Below are 15,787 nucleotides of genomic sequence, written 5' to 3'. Positions count from 1 at the left end.
GCAGTGTTAGTCTATGGGCAATGTTAGTCTATGGGCAATGTCAGTGTATCTCTCTCTCTCTGAGCCGTGCCGCTATCAGAGACGTGGCCTTCCCTGCGCTCAGCTCTCCCCACGATCTCCACTCAGCAACTCGCCATCAGAAGCGCCTCGCAGTCGCAATCCCCAGTCACTCTCATCGCTCGCGGCGGGGGGAGAGGGGGTGAGGGGGGGGAGGGGGGGAGGGGGGGAGGGGGGGAGGGGGTGAGGGGAGAGGGGGGGAGGGGGGGGAGGGGGGGATGGGGGAGGGGGGGGGGGAACTCAACTCGCTCTCTCCCCCCGGGGGGACCTTTTCGCTACTCCCTATCAATCGTGCCGCGTCAACACAACATCCTCATTCTAGATTTGAAGCTTTCGTGACTGCAAGAATTCATACGCTTAGGTTTTTTTCGGTAAAGTCACGTAGGTAAAAAATGATTTTAAAATTAATAAAAATAAAACAATAAAAATCACGACGTTTCGGAGGCAACACAAGCTTCCAACACAAGCTTCCATCATGAAGACGGAAGCTTGTGTTGCCTCCGAAACGTCGTGATTTTTTCGGTAAAGTCACGTAGGTAAAAAATATAAATAAAAATTAATAAAAGTAAAATAATAGAAATAAAATAATAATAAATCACGACGTTTCGGAGGCAACACAAGTCTCCGTCATCAGGTGGGACCGTCACAGCTAAAATTACCGCATCAAGTGAGGCAAAAAATTCCAAGATACAAGTTCATTAATACAAGTTCACTTGATACAGCAAATCTAGCTGTGACGGTCCCACCTGATGACGGAGACTTGTGTTGCCTCCGAAACGTCGTGATTTTTAAATCCTTTATATTAAGTTCACTTGCTTGCTTAGGACCGTGCAAATCTTTCGGTCGTTTTTTAACCCACTTCCCGTGATCCAATCGAGCTGACATTTTGCACACAGACTCGTTGTGCGTGACAATAAATGTTCGTGAATTTTTTTTCAAAATGTTACACTTTTTAGGACAAAAAAATTATATTTAATTACCAATTGCTTAATGCTGCCATGCAATCATCTGACCCATAGGTGGCAGCCATCTCAAGCCAGAGGACGAGAGGACTCTAGCCGCCACGCATATAAAGGATTTATAGTGAAAAACTTTGTTTTTACGGGTTATACTTGTTAGGTGTTAGATTAATGAAGAACTGGTGCGTGCCTTCGTTTACATTTTTTTTTTAAAGACGTTTGTTTTGATTTTACTTTGAACGACTTAAAACTGAACGCCATCCCTCCAGCACTCCGCCGTGCTGTTGAGTCCCGGCTTCAAATCCAAGCTCACGACCTTCAACCTTTTCCCTCCAACGAATCGACGGAGCGAGCGACCGGGGGGGTGGGAAGCCCGCAGCGATTTCAGCTACCTCCCTGCGACTCAGGGATAGCCGAAAATCCGAGTTCGACTCCCTGCCGTGGTGTCTGGACCCGTTCACCAACTCTAGCCCACAAGCGGCCCCGAGGAAAGTGGTGAAGTATGGTCAAACTAACCCACCCACACACACAGTGCGAAGACCACCCACCCACAGCCTGAGTAGCAGTGGGCGAGCAACCTGCCGACTCGGATCCGGTCCTGAAACCTTTTCTCCGCAGGCATAAAAACAAAAATCTAACCAAGTCCCGCACCCAGCACAATGGCCACGGGCGAATGCGTTGAGTTTCGTTTCGACGAAGCTTCGGCAGGCGGGTAGATGGGGTGGGGGGGGGCTTCATCCAGCAGTGGATTGAAGGCGGTGATGCAGATGATGATGATGGTGATGATGACGATGGCAAGAGACTCACGTGCCACTCGTCCTCCATGCTGCCGCGTAATGGGGCCTGCGTTGGCTCCCCGCTGGACTTTGACCCCCGGTAGCTGAGCGCACCCCCCCACTCCCCCCCTCACCCCCCACCCCCCACTCCCCTCACCCCTCACCCCCGTGTCTGCATCTCCAGCCCTGTCACTCACGGCTCCCATCCCCCATCAACGCTACCACCCAGCCATCACCATCACCGCTATCATCAACACCATCATCAGCACCACCAGCAGCACTACCACCATTATCACCACCTTCACCGCCATCACGACCATCAACATCACCATCATCACCATAATTAGGACCATTACTACCATCATCAACACCATCACTACCATTAACATCACCATCATCATCACCATAATTGGCACCATTACTACCATCATCAACACCATCACTACCATCAACATCACCATCATCATCACCATAATTGGGACCATTACTACCATCATCAACACCATCACTACCATCAACATCACCATCATCATCACCATAATTGGGACCATTACTACCATCATCAACACCATCACTACCATCAACATCACCATCATCATCACCATAATTGGGACCATTACTACCATCATCAACACCATCACTACCATCAACATAACCATCATCACCATAATTGGGACCATTACTACCACCATCAACACCATCACTACCATCAACATCACCATCATCATCACCATAATTGGGACCATTACTACCATCATCAACACCATCACTACCATCAACACCACCATCAACACCACCATTAACACCACCATAATCAACATCACCAAGATCATCACCACAACCACCAGCATCGCCACCACCATCACCACCACCATCACCACCATCGCCATCTGCATTACTCCCACCATCCCTATCACCATCCCCATAACTCGCAACATTACCAAACCCCATCACCGTTCCCATATCCCTCTCACCCCCCATTACCCCCCATCACCCCCCCCCCTCCCCAAAATGTATCGTTCCCTTCGCCACTGCGCTGCGCGGGTGGCAGCGCGAACTCTGAGCGCTGATTGGGTGAGCGGCACGCGCCGCGTTCGTCTGATGATTGGTAAACGCTTCGCCATGCGACAGAGAGAGAGCGACTGTGTTTCCAATTAAGAGCTGCGTCGTCAATTGAATCCGCACTCTTGAACGAAACAAAGAGAAAAGATCCCCCACGCGGCCTGTAGAATAATAATAATGATAGTTTATAACAACACGACTGCACTGTCAACTTGTAACGCGCCGCTGTCGCGCAGTGTCCACCCCTCGCTCTCTAAGCGAGAGAGAGAGGACGACTCAGAGAGGATGACTCGGAGAGAGAAAGAAGACGACTCAGAGAGAGAAGATGACTCAGAGAGAGAGAGGACGACTCAGAGAGAGAGGGCGACTCAGAGAGAGAGGACGACTCAGAGAGAGAGAGGACGACTCGGAGAGAGAGGACGACTCAGAGAGAAAGGACGACTCAGAGAGAGAGGACGACTCAGAGAGAGGACGACTCAGACAGAGAGAGGACGACTCAGACAGAGAGGACGACTCAGAGAGAGAGAGAGGACGACTCAGAGAGAGAGGACGACTCAGAGAGAGAGAGATGACGACTCAGAGAGAGAGGACGACTCAGAGAGAGGGCGACTTAGAGAGAGAGAGGACGACTCAGACAGAGAGGACGACTCAGAGAGAGAGAGAGGACGATTCAGAGAGAGAGAGGACGAATCAGAGAGAGAGAGGACGACTCGGAGAGAGAGGACGACTCAGAGAGAGAGGACGACTCAGAGAGAGAGGACGACTCAGAGAGAGAGAGGACGACTCAGAGAGAGAGAGGACGACTCAGACAGAGAGAGGACGACTCAGAGAGAGAGAGGACGACTCAGAGAGAGAGAGGACGACTCAGAGAGAGAGGACGACTCAGAGAGAGAGGACGACTCAGAGAGAGAGAGGACGACTCAGAGAGAGAGAGGACGACTCAGACAGAGAGAGGACGACTCAGACAGAGAGGACGACTTAGAGAGAGAGAGGACGACTCAGAGAGAGAGAGGACGACTCAGAGAAAGAGGACGACTCAGAGAGAGGGCGACTCGGAGAGAGAGGTCAAATTATAGTGCAGTGTATAGTGTAGTGTGTAGTGTATAGTGTAGTGTGTAGTGTGTAGTGTAGTGTATAGTGTAGTGTATAGTGTAGTGTATAGTGTAGTGTATATTTAAAGTTGCGCATTTTGATGTGACGTCACATTTCTCAAACCCCTCCCCTCCCCCCTTGTCACACATCGTCACAAATGTCTGACCCCCCCCCCCCCCCCTAGGTGCGTGACGTCATTTATGGACGGCCCCAAAGTCCCATCACAATAGAGAAACACAAACTAATAGACAATCACCACTACTACACTCACCATCACTGCACTCACCACTACATACCTGTCAACCCCTTATCAGTGCCCTACCTTATTACAGACCAAATTCAGACCTTAGTGGTCACCCCGTGCCCATATCAATCTCAACGTTTATCCTACAAGAGTCCCATCACAAGGGAGAAACACAAACAAATAGACAAAAAAAAATACGTTTTGCCGATATTGAAACGGGCTGTACGCAGTATGGACCTGAAAACTCAAATTACCTCGTACAAGAATACGGGGTAAACCGTGTGGGTTGACACGACTGTTACACTATGAGTGGGTCCGAGTTCAACGTTAAAGTACCGATTGTGTGATATATAACTCGACGTTGTGGCGAATATAAATAACAAAATAAACAATCGGGACAATTGTGTAACGTCTCCTTCGAATGTCCGCGCCGCACCGCGCCTCCCACGCCATGACACCGTTGCGCCTTTGTGACGTCATCGCTCACGTGCTGTGACGTCACCGCAGGGTAATTACGACAGCCGCGCCTGACCGCGTGCGGAAATCAATAATTTAATTAGAACATTGATATAGATTTTTTTTTTTGCGTGGGATATTGCTAGGATTCCTAAAGACCCAAGCAATATTCAATTTAGGAGATATTTTCCCAATCGCACCCGGCAATACCACCTGACATTTGCTTTAGAATAGGAAAAATTATTTGTACTGGAAGAATCCCGATGAGCTATGAAGCAATTGTTACACAAATGCGCAGTAGAGGCGGGTCTAACGTTACAACAACAACAATACGAAAACAACCACGATGAGAGTTTAAAGTATACGAAAGGTGAACACATCAATTAATTGGCCGCACACGGCTACAGGAACTCATAGAAGTCAAAACCACAATCCAGGGTCATGCTGCTATGAAGAAGGGTCACTGCCCGAAACGTCACAGATTATACACAACGAGTCCTCGTTTAACGCGGTAGATGCGTTCTTAAAAAAACGTCACGTTCAAGCGAAAAAAAAACGCGTTAGGGGCCGTCCATAAATGACGTCACGCGATTTTGGACGATTTGACCCCCCCCCTCTTTGTCACACGGCGTCACAAAAAGTCAGACCCCCCCCCTCGAATATGACGTCACAAAGCTCTGCCCCCCCTCCCCCCCAAAAAAATAAAACATCGCTTCAAATCGCTTTTTTTTTACTTCAAATCGCTTAGCTGGTAAAATACAAATTAGTTTTATTTTAAATCTTGACTTAAAGATTTCGTGACTACAGGAATTCATACTCTTTTGGTCTTTCGGTAAAGTCACGTAGATAGAAAGATAATTGTAAAAAAATCACGACGTTTTGATCGCAACACAAGCAACCTGAGGACGATTTCTCGTGTTGCGATCGAAACGCCGTGATTTTTTAAAATTATTTTTCTATCTCCGTGACTTTACCGAAAGACCCAACGAGTAGTTTTACTTTAGTTTTGTTTTGGTGAAGAGAGGAGGTCCCAGTGATCGGTGGATTCGGCGTCGTCGCTCGCCCCCACTGAGGTTAGCCGTGACCAGGAGTCGAACTCAGGTTGGCAAGTTCGCAGCGCAAACTTCAGTGGCGAGTGACGCACGAACCGGTCATGAGACCCCTCCCTCCATCCCCTCCCTCCTTCCACTCCCTCCCCTCCCCTCCACCCCCCTCCCCTCCCCTCCCTCCCCTCCCTCCCTCGCTCCCCTCCCCTCTTCCCTCCCTCCCCTCCCCCTCCCTCCCTCCCCTCCCCTCTTCCCTCCCTCCCCTCCCCCTCCCTCCCTCCCCTCCCCTCTTCCCTCCCTCCCCTCCCCCTCCCTCCCCTCCTTCCCCTCCCCCTCCTTCCCCCCCCCCTCCCTCCCCTCCCTCCCCTCCCCCTCCCTTCCCTCCCCTTTTTCCCCTCTCCCTCCCTCCCTCCCCCTCCATCCCTTCCTCCCTCCCTCCCATCCCCTCCACCCCCCTCCCCTCCCTCCCTCGCTCTCCTCCCTCCCCTCCTTCCCCTCCCTCCGTACCCTCCCCTCCCTCCCCACCACCACAGCATTCACCAGCCCTGAATGACCAATCGTGGTGAAGTATGACCACCCGACCGACACGGGGAGGTCTTCACCCAGCAAGTGGGTTCATAGCTGTCAAAGTGGGAAGATCCCGGATTAAACGAATTAGTCGCCCTCTAAAAGGGGAAACGTGTATCATGCGAATTGTATTATTCACGTATAAAATCATCGTCAGCCGGAGATGATACGTGCCCTCCCTAAAACCGCAACTGAATCCCATGATGTCATGACGGCTATGAAAAGTTTCCCATTAAATAATAGTATTCGCTGATGCTGCTGCTGATGATGATGATGCTGCTGCTGATGATGATGATGCTGCTGCTGATGATGATGATGCTGCTGCTGCTGCTGCTGATGCTGCTGCTGCTGCTGCTGCTGCTGCTGATGATGATGATGATGCTGCTGCTGCTGCTGCTGCTGATGATGATGCTGCTGCTGCTGCTGATGATGATGCTGCTGCTGATGATGATGCTGCTGCTACTGCTGCTGCTGATGATGATGATGATGCTGCTGCTGCTGCTGCTGCTGCTGATGATGATGCTGCTGATGATGATGCTGCTGATGATGATCGTGCACTAGCGCACGAGTAACAACACTGTTTTCCCGTTTTAGGAATATGCGTCCGCGTGTGTATAAATTTAATATTCTACGCTTTGGACTATTCCTGTGAGTACAGTGTATAGTCGTCCAAGTTGACATTTTAAATATACTTTATAACGTGTGTATATATATTATAACATAATGTATGTGTGTGTGTATATGTTATAAGATAATGTACGTGTGTGTGTTCGTACAGTATATATGTAGCGCCGACTCATCTTAACCGGTGCTGGGCCTCCCCTAGGTCGACTCAGCCTAAAATGAGCAATTGGTGCAGCGGTGTGTAAACAGCGCCACTGGGGAGACAAAGGCGGCCGGGCGTGGTTGCTGCCCCCCACCCCACCCTTCAGCACTTGCCCCGAATGTCCGTTGAGGCTACACGGGGAGATATTTTGTATGTAGTGTCGAGTGCTGTGCATGTATTTATATATTTGCGTGTTGTGTAGTGTTTGTGTTAAATCTTGACTTAAAGCTTTCGTGACTGCAGGGAAATTCATATTCGCTGGGTCTTTCGGTAAAGCCACGTAGATAGGAAAAATAACAAAATAAAAATCACGACGTTTCGATCGCAACGCAAGCAAGTTGTCTTTTTTTCACCTGAAGACGGTTGCTTGCTTTGCGATCGAAACGTCGTGATTTAGAAAGTTTTGTTATGTTTTCTAATCGACGCGACTTTACCGAAAGACCCCAAGAATATGTTCTGTCGTTGTGTATTAAAAAATATAAATAAACTGTGTATCCTGTTGGGTTATCAATATCGGTTCGTTCTTTTGCATGAACGGTAACCGCACATTTTTATAACCGGTTTTAGTTTTTGTTAGGCGTGTTAAATGGCCATCGCTTGTTTTTTTGCCGCCAGCAATTGCAGGGGCTGCGCCTTAGTCTTTGAACGCGCGTGTCCAATCGGTGCGTTCGTGCCTAAAACCGGTAACCGATTCTGAAAACGGTTATCGGTTTATAGTTAAATCTATCTATACGTGTGTGTGTGTGCATAGACACAGAGGCAATAGCGGCCGAGGGAGGTCTTCATCCAGCAGTGGATTAACCACGGCTGACGTATGTGTGTTGAACTTCTCTCGCACCGTACGTAGGCAACCGTGCTAACCCGAGTTGCACAGCAAGTCGTTAGGCGTGTGAATATTTGCGTTCACGAATACGTAGAATGTGTGTGTGTGTATATATGTATAGTAAATATACAATGTGTTTATAGTGCGTACGTATTATATTGCTATGTTTGCATCCCCTGTGTGTGTGTGTATATACTCTGCATGCGTTTATGTACAACACAGTACATACCACGCTTCGTGTGTGGGTGTGTAATGGGGAGCGGTGGTGCAGCGGTTAGCGTGCTGCACTACGAATCCAGCGACCCGAGTTCGGTTCCCGCTCACGGCCACTATTCACCACTGACGATTATCTGAACCTTTCCTGTGTCTCTGTGAGTCGCTGGGTCTCTATGCTAGTCTATGGGTCTCTATGCAAGTCTATGGGTCTCTATGCAAGTCTATGGGTCTCTATGTGAGTCTATGGGTCTCTGTGCCAGTCTATGTGTCTCTATGTAAGTCTATGGGTCTCTATGTGAGTATATGGGTCTCTATGCAAGTCTATGGGTCTCTATGTGAGTATATGGGTCTCTATGCAAGTCTATGGGTCTCTATGTGAGTCTATGGGTCTCTGTGCCAGTCTATGAAGGAGGGTGGTACACACATTTCACGCACCACTCACAGACACGAGACGGATAACGAGGTTATGTTACAGCAGCAATGAGAAAACGATGAACCGATAAACCGTTTTCAGAATCGGTTACCGGTTTGAAAAGGAAAATCTGGGAGGAGCTTCCGATGCCAAGTTGATGAGTGGAGATCGCGGGGAGAGCTCAGTGGAGGGAAGGACACGTCTCTGATAACGGACACGGCTCATATAGAGACTAACACTGCCCATAGACTAACATTGCCCATAGACTAACATTGCCCATAGACTAACACTGCCCATAGACTAACATTGCCCATAGACTAACACTGCCCATAGACTAACACTGCCATAGACTAACATTGCCCATAGACTAAAACTGCCATAGACTAACATTGCCCATAGACTAACACTGCTCATAGACTAACACTGCCCATAGACTAACACTGCCCATAGACTAACACTGCCCATAGACTAACACTGCCCATAGACTAACACTGCCATAGACTAACATTGCCCATAGACTAGCATTGCCCATAGACTAACACTGCCCATAGACTAACATTGCCTATAGACTACCACTGCCCATAGACTAACATTGCCCATAGACTAGCATTGCCCATAGACTAACACTGCCCATAGACTAACATTGCCTATAGACTAACACTGCCCATAGACTAACACTGCCCATAGACTAACACTGCCCATAGACTAACACTGCCATAGACTAACATTGCCCATAGACTAACACTGCCATAGACTAACATTGCCCATAGACTAACACTGCCCATAGACTAACACTGCCCATAGACTAACACTGCCCAGAGACTAACATTGCCATAGACTAACACTGCCCATAGACTAACACTGCCATAGACTAACACTGCCCATAGACTAACACTGCCATAGACTAAGATTGCCCATATACTAACACTGCCATAGACTAACATTGCCCATAGACTAACACTGCCATAGACTAACATTGCCCATAGACTCATCACTGCCCATAGACTAACCACTGCCCATAGACTAACACTGCCCATAGACTAACACTGCCCATAGACTAACATTGCCCATAGACTTACATTGCCCATAGACTAACATTTCCCATAGACTTACATTGCCCATAGACTAACACTGCCCATAGACTAACACTGCCCATAGACTTACATTGCCCATAGACTAATATTGCCCATAGACTAACATTGCCCATAGACTAACACTGCCCATAGACTAACACTGCCATAGACTAACATTGCCCATAGACTAGCATTGCCCATAGACTAACACTGCCCATAGACTAACACTGCCCATAGACTAACACTGCCATAGACTAACATTGCCCATAGACTAACACTGCCATAGACTAACATTGCCCATAGACTAACACTGCCCATAGACTAACACTGCCCATAGACTAACACTGCCCATAGACTAACACTGCCATAGACTAACATTGCTCATAGACTAACACTGCCCAAGACTAACACTCCCCATAGACTAACACTGCCCATAGACTAACATTGCCCATAGACTAACACTGCCCAAGACTAACATTGCCCATAGACTAACACTGCCATAGACTAACACTGTCCATAGACTAACACTGCCATAGACTAAGATTGCCCATATACTAACACTGCCATAGACTAACATTGCCCATAGACTAACACTGCCATAGATTAATATTGCCCATAGACTAACACTGCCCATAGACTAACATTGCCCATAGACTTACATTGCCCATAGACTAACATTTCCCATAGACTTACATTGCCCATAGACTAACACTGCCCATAGACTAACACTGCCCATAGACTAACACTGCCCATAGACTAACATTGCCCATAGACTAACACTGCCCATAGACTCAACACTGCCCATAGACTAACACTGCCCATAGACTAACATTGCCCATAGACGTAGCATTGTCCACAGACGAATAGCAGGCACATAGACCAACAGAGATGAACACTGCCCACAAGACGTATCATTGGTCACACAGAGCGCGTGAGATGCACGGTTTGTAGAAGACACTTACCGAACTCAGGTTTGCTTGGTCAAAAGTTTTCATGTTACGACTCCTCGCAACGGCAAACGAGAAAGAACGACTCTGGAAAAAGAAGCCCAAATATCCTAAAGTCGCACCCACACACACAACGCAACCCACACACACACGAGTCGTCACACACAACCCACACACACGCCAACTCACACACACACACAACCCACACACACAACCCACACACACGCACAAACACACACACGCACACACACACACACACGAGTCGTCACACACCCACACACACAACCCACACACACACAACCCACACACACAACCCACACACACAACCCACACACACGCACAAACACACACACGCACACACACACACACACGAGTCGTCACACACCCACACACACAACCCACACACACACAACCCACACACACACACAACCCACACACACACAACCCACACGCACGCCAACTCACACACACACACAACCCACACACAGGCACACAAACACACACACACGCACACACACACGCACACAACCCACACACACACAACCCACACACACACAAACACACACACACACACACGAGTCGTCACACACACACACACACTTAACCAAGTTGCACATTCGACGGCTACAAATTACAATCTCAACACAACAAATGACAAAGATCCCCCCCGACCCTCCGTGTAGCCTCGATGTAGTTTTGGGGCAAGTGCAGTTCGCGAGTCAGCCATGAAGGGCGACCGCCACAACACACGAGGTGTGTGGCCAGCACCACTCTCCGTCCGCCTTTGTCTCCCCAGAGGGAATGTTTACACCGCATAACAGGAACTCATTTGAGGCCGAGTCGACCTAGGGGAGGCACAGGACCGGTTCAGATAATCGTCACCGGTGTTGGTCGTGAGCTGGAATCGAACTCGGGACGCACGGGTGAACCGCTACGCTACCGCTCCCCATATACACACACGCGCATTAACATACACACACAAGCACACGCATTAACAAAGATCAAAGATCCCCCGTGTAGCCTTAGCAGACTGTAGGGGCAAGTGCTGTTAGCGAGCACCTATGAAGGCCGAGTCGACCTAGGGGAGGCCCAGGACCGGTTCAGATAATCGTCACTGGTGTTAGCCGTGAGCGGGAATCGAACCCGGGTTGCTAGGTTCATAGCGCAGCGCGCTAACCACTACACTACCGCACACGCATTAACACACACACAATCACACGCATTAACACACACACAAGCACACGCATTAACACACGCGCGCATATATACTCGAATGTCTACATTATGGACACACACATACGCACGCATATACATATACACACACACAATGCACTTATACACACACACTCAAACATATGCACACACAAGCACACGCATGAACACACTGACACACACGCGCACGCATATACACACACGTATACACACACACATACACACAAACACGCACACATATAAACACACACACATATATATAAAAACACACACATATATATACACACACACACGCGCGCACACAAAGACAAAGATCCCCTGCAAAGGCTGAACATACTTTTGGGACAAGTGCTATTAGCGAGTACCTAGGAAGGCCGGACACGGACGACGATGATGGGGTGATGTGGTCGGTACCGCTCCCAGCCGCCTTTGTCTTCTCAGACTTGTGTTTTTGTGTCACTGCAACAGGCGCTCGTTCGAAAGTCGAGTGGACCCTGTAGGGGAGGCCCAGGATCGGTTCAGATGTCATTCGCAGCCACTGATGTTAGCCGTGTTCCCGACTCGAACTCGGCGCGCACACACATGAACACACGCACATGAACGCACACATTAACGCACACACATGAACACGCATACACGAATACACTGACGCATTAACACACACACGCATGAACACACCAAACAAACGAGCACATGCACATGAACACACACGCACGAACACACGCGCGCATTAGCAACAAACACACAGATGAACACACACACATGAACACAGGCGCGCATGAACACACACGCGCATGAACACACAAAACACATGAACACACACGGATGAACACACACACATGAACACATACACATGAACACGCACACATGAATACACAGACGCATGAACACGCACACATGAATACACAGACGCATTAACACACACACGCATGAACACACACGGGTGACTATTCCTTTTCAGCTAACCAATAACACGCGCACGGAACTCGCTCTCCAGCTCAACACGGACAGGCCGCAGCAAAGCCAACACACAGATCAGCCCCCTCCATAGGCCGTGTCTGTCGGCACTGCGTGGTGTTTGCGAGCACCTATTAAGACGGGAACGACACACCAGCAGGCGCGTTTAGTACTCGCGAGATGCAATGCACGCAAGCACGTGAGGTGGACAAAGATCCCCCGTATCGCCTTAACATACTCTGTGGGGCATACACACACACACGCGCGCGCGTGTGTGTGTGTGCACAAACTAACTCACGCATTTGCACGTTGAACGACAACCAAACCAACCCTCGACACACACATAACACACACACACATAACACACATCACACACACACAACACACACATAACACACACATAACACACATACATACTACACACAACACACACACATAACACACACAACACACACATAACACACACACACATAACACACACACACAACACACACAACACACACAACACACACATAACACACATACACAACACACACATAACACACACAACACACACAACGCACACACATAACACACACACATAACACACACACATAACACACACACACACACATAACACACATACTACACACAACACACACACACATAACACACACATAACACACACATAACACACACACACATAACACACACATAACACACACATGACACACACATAACACACACACACAACACACACACAACACACGCACAGATTTCCCCGTATCGCTCTAACAGACTGTTTGGGGCGAGCACTGTTCGCGAGCAGCAGCGCCTATGAAGGCCGGCACGGCACACGAGGGGGTGGGTGGCCAGCACCACACCCGGCCGCCTTTGTCTCCCCAGTGGCGATGTTTACACACCGCACCAGGCACTCATTTAAGTCGAACTCGAAGAGGCCCAGCAGATAACCGTCAAACGGTGTCGGTGACCATGAACGGGAGTCGAACTCGTGTGGCCGGGATCGTCCGTAGCGCAGCGTACCGCTAACCGCTAACCGCTACAACGAACCGCTCCCTACATTCACACGCACGTAGTACACACAACGACAAAGATCCCCCGTATAGCCTGCACAGACTGTTGGGGCAAGTGATGTTAGCGAGCGGCAGCACCTTTGAAAGCTGGCACGGCGCACGAGGGGGTAGGTGTCCAGCACCACGCTCGACCGCCTTTGTCTCCCCAGTGGCGATGTTTACACACCGCACCAGGTACTCGTTTGAGGCTGAGTCGACCTAGGGGAGGCCCAGGACCGGTTCAGAAAATCGTCACCGGTGTTGGCTGTGAGCGGGAATCGAACCCGGGTCGCCGGGTTCGTAGCGCTGATCGCTCCAAGAACAGCGCTCCCTACAATAACGCGCTCCCAGTACACACACACACACGTACACACACACGTACACACACACACGTACACACACACGTACACACACACACGTACACATGAACTTACGCGTGTACACCCAGACTGCAACCAACCACCCGATCTACCAACTTAACCGGAGCTAAGTCCCTTCCTTCTGCTTGGCGAGGGTTGCGAAATTCAGAACTGGTGGAGTTCAAGAGTGTTACGCAAGTTGGAGAGAGAGGGAGGGAGCGAGAGAGAGAGGGGGAGATTGGGGGGGTGGTAGTGAGCCTCGGAGGGTGTGATGATGGTGAGAGGGAGGGAGGGGAAGTGGGGAGAAGTCTGGGCTGTGTGTATGTATGTATGTTGAACCTCTTTCGCACCGTACGTAGGAATGTATCCATAACAGGTTTTTTTTTAGGGTTAAGATCGCGTAAATATAAATGCGTCTTCTTGGTTCTTTCGGTAAAGTCACGTAGAAGGGAAATAATTAAATAATAATGATGAAATATAATAAAATACAAGTGAGAATTGTATTTTATTATGTTTTATTTTTATTATTTTATTATTTCCCTTCTACGTGACTTTACCGAAAGAACCAAGAAGATGAATCCCTGCAGTCACGAAAGCTTTAAATCGAAATTCATAGATGCGTCGTTAAACCATTCAATTGGTAATGTCTGTATCGTAAGCAGAACGTGCCAATTCGTTACGAGTACAGCACTAACCGGTGTGTTGGAGAGTAAACCCACAACGTTGACAATCGGAGTACGACGTTTCGCCAATAAATTACAACCAGCACCATCAGGCGACCGCCAGAGTTTAACGGCACATTTCAATTTCCGCGATCTAACACAAAAACCCTCATTATGGATAATATTCGTCTCGAAAGTCCTCGTGTTCAACTGCATGAATGTTTAACTTATTTCGCACCGTTCGGAGCCGACCGTGCTAATTGGAGGTGCGGAGGAAGGATAAAATAAGTATAACCCGTAAAAACAAAGTTTTTCACTATAAATCCTTTATATGCGTGGCGGCTAGAGTCCTCTCGTCCTCTGGCTTGAGATGGCTGCCACCTATGGGTCAGATGATTGTCTGCCAGTATTAAGCAATTGGTAATTAAATATTTAATTTGTTTTCCCTAAACAGTGTAAAATTTTGGAAAAAAATTTTCACGCAAATAAATTGTCACGCACAACGAGTGTGTGTGCAAAATGTCAGCTCGATTGGATCACGGGAAGTGGGTTAAAAAACGACCGAAAGATTTGCACGGTCGTAAGCAAGCACGCAAGCACGCAAGCAAGCAAGCAAGCGAACTTAATATAAAGGATTTAAAAAACTGAACACACGGAACGCAGTTGCTGAAGAAATGCGTTTGTTGATCTCGATGATTTCAAAGCGCACGAGCTCGCGGTGGCTTTCCTAACACCGGGAGGCGGCGAGCGTTCCAGACGGCCACGATGGCGCATCGGACAGCGACGCGTGATTTCCGTCACCGACGTCTTTGTTTGATGGCTGAGCCAGAAGCTGCCGCCGCTGCTGCTGCTGCTGCTACTGCTGCTGCTGCCGCTGCTGCCGCCGCTGCTGCTGCCGCTGCCGCCGCTGCTGCTGCTGCTGCGGCTGCTGCTAGGATGACCACCTCCAGAGTCAGCGGTCTTTTGCGGTCGGTGCATTTCATGGCAAG

General features: G+C 49.0%; 1 protein-coding gene across 5 annotated transcripts in view; it reads right to left on the bottom strand.

The window, feature by feature from the left end:
- The window catches only part of LOC133354925 (hormone receptor 4-like), a 28,622-nt gene extending 14,334 nt beyond the window's left edge, over positions 1-14,288 (bottom strand). Inside the window, exons 1-4 of one of the 5 annotated variants that reach the window (XM_061572115.1) lie at positions 14,212-14,271; positions 13,877-13,996; positions 12,134-12,262; positions 10,572-10,666 (exon numbers count right to left, since the gene is read on the bottom strand). The gene's annotated coding sequence lies outside the window, so the exon portion shown is untranslated. Of the gene's footprint in view, positions 1-1,823; positions 1,860-10,571; positions 10,667-12,133; positions 12,263-13,876; positions 13,997-14,211 lie in introns of those variants that run through there. The other 4 variants (XM_061572118.1, XM_061572117.1, XM_061572116.1 and 1 more) reach the window with 4 other exon arrangements.
- Positions 14,289-15,787: the final 1,499 nt, after the last annotated feature.

Source organism: Lethenteron reissneri, chromosome 49 (genome assembly GCF_015708825.2).
Source record: "Lethenteron reissneri isolate LAM-NWPU_2019-01 chromosome 49, ASM1570882v1, whole genome shotgun sequence".
NCBI lineage: Eukaryota > Metazoa > Chordata > Hyperoartia > Petromyzontiformes > Petromyzontidae > Lethenteron > Lethenteron reissneri.
Note: the sequence above shows the minus strand (reverse complement) of the source record. Positions and strands in the feature narration are given on the sequence as shown.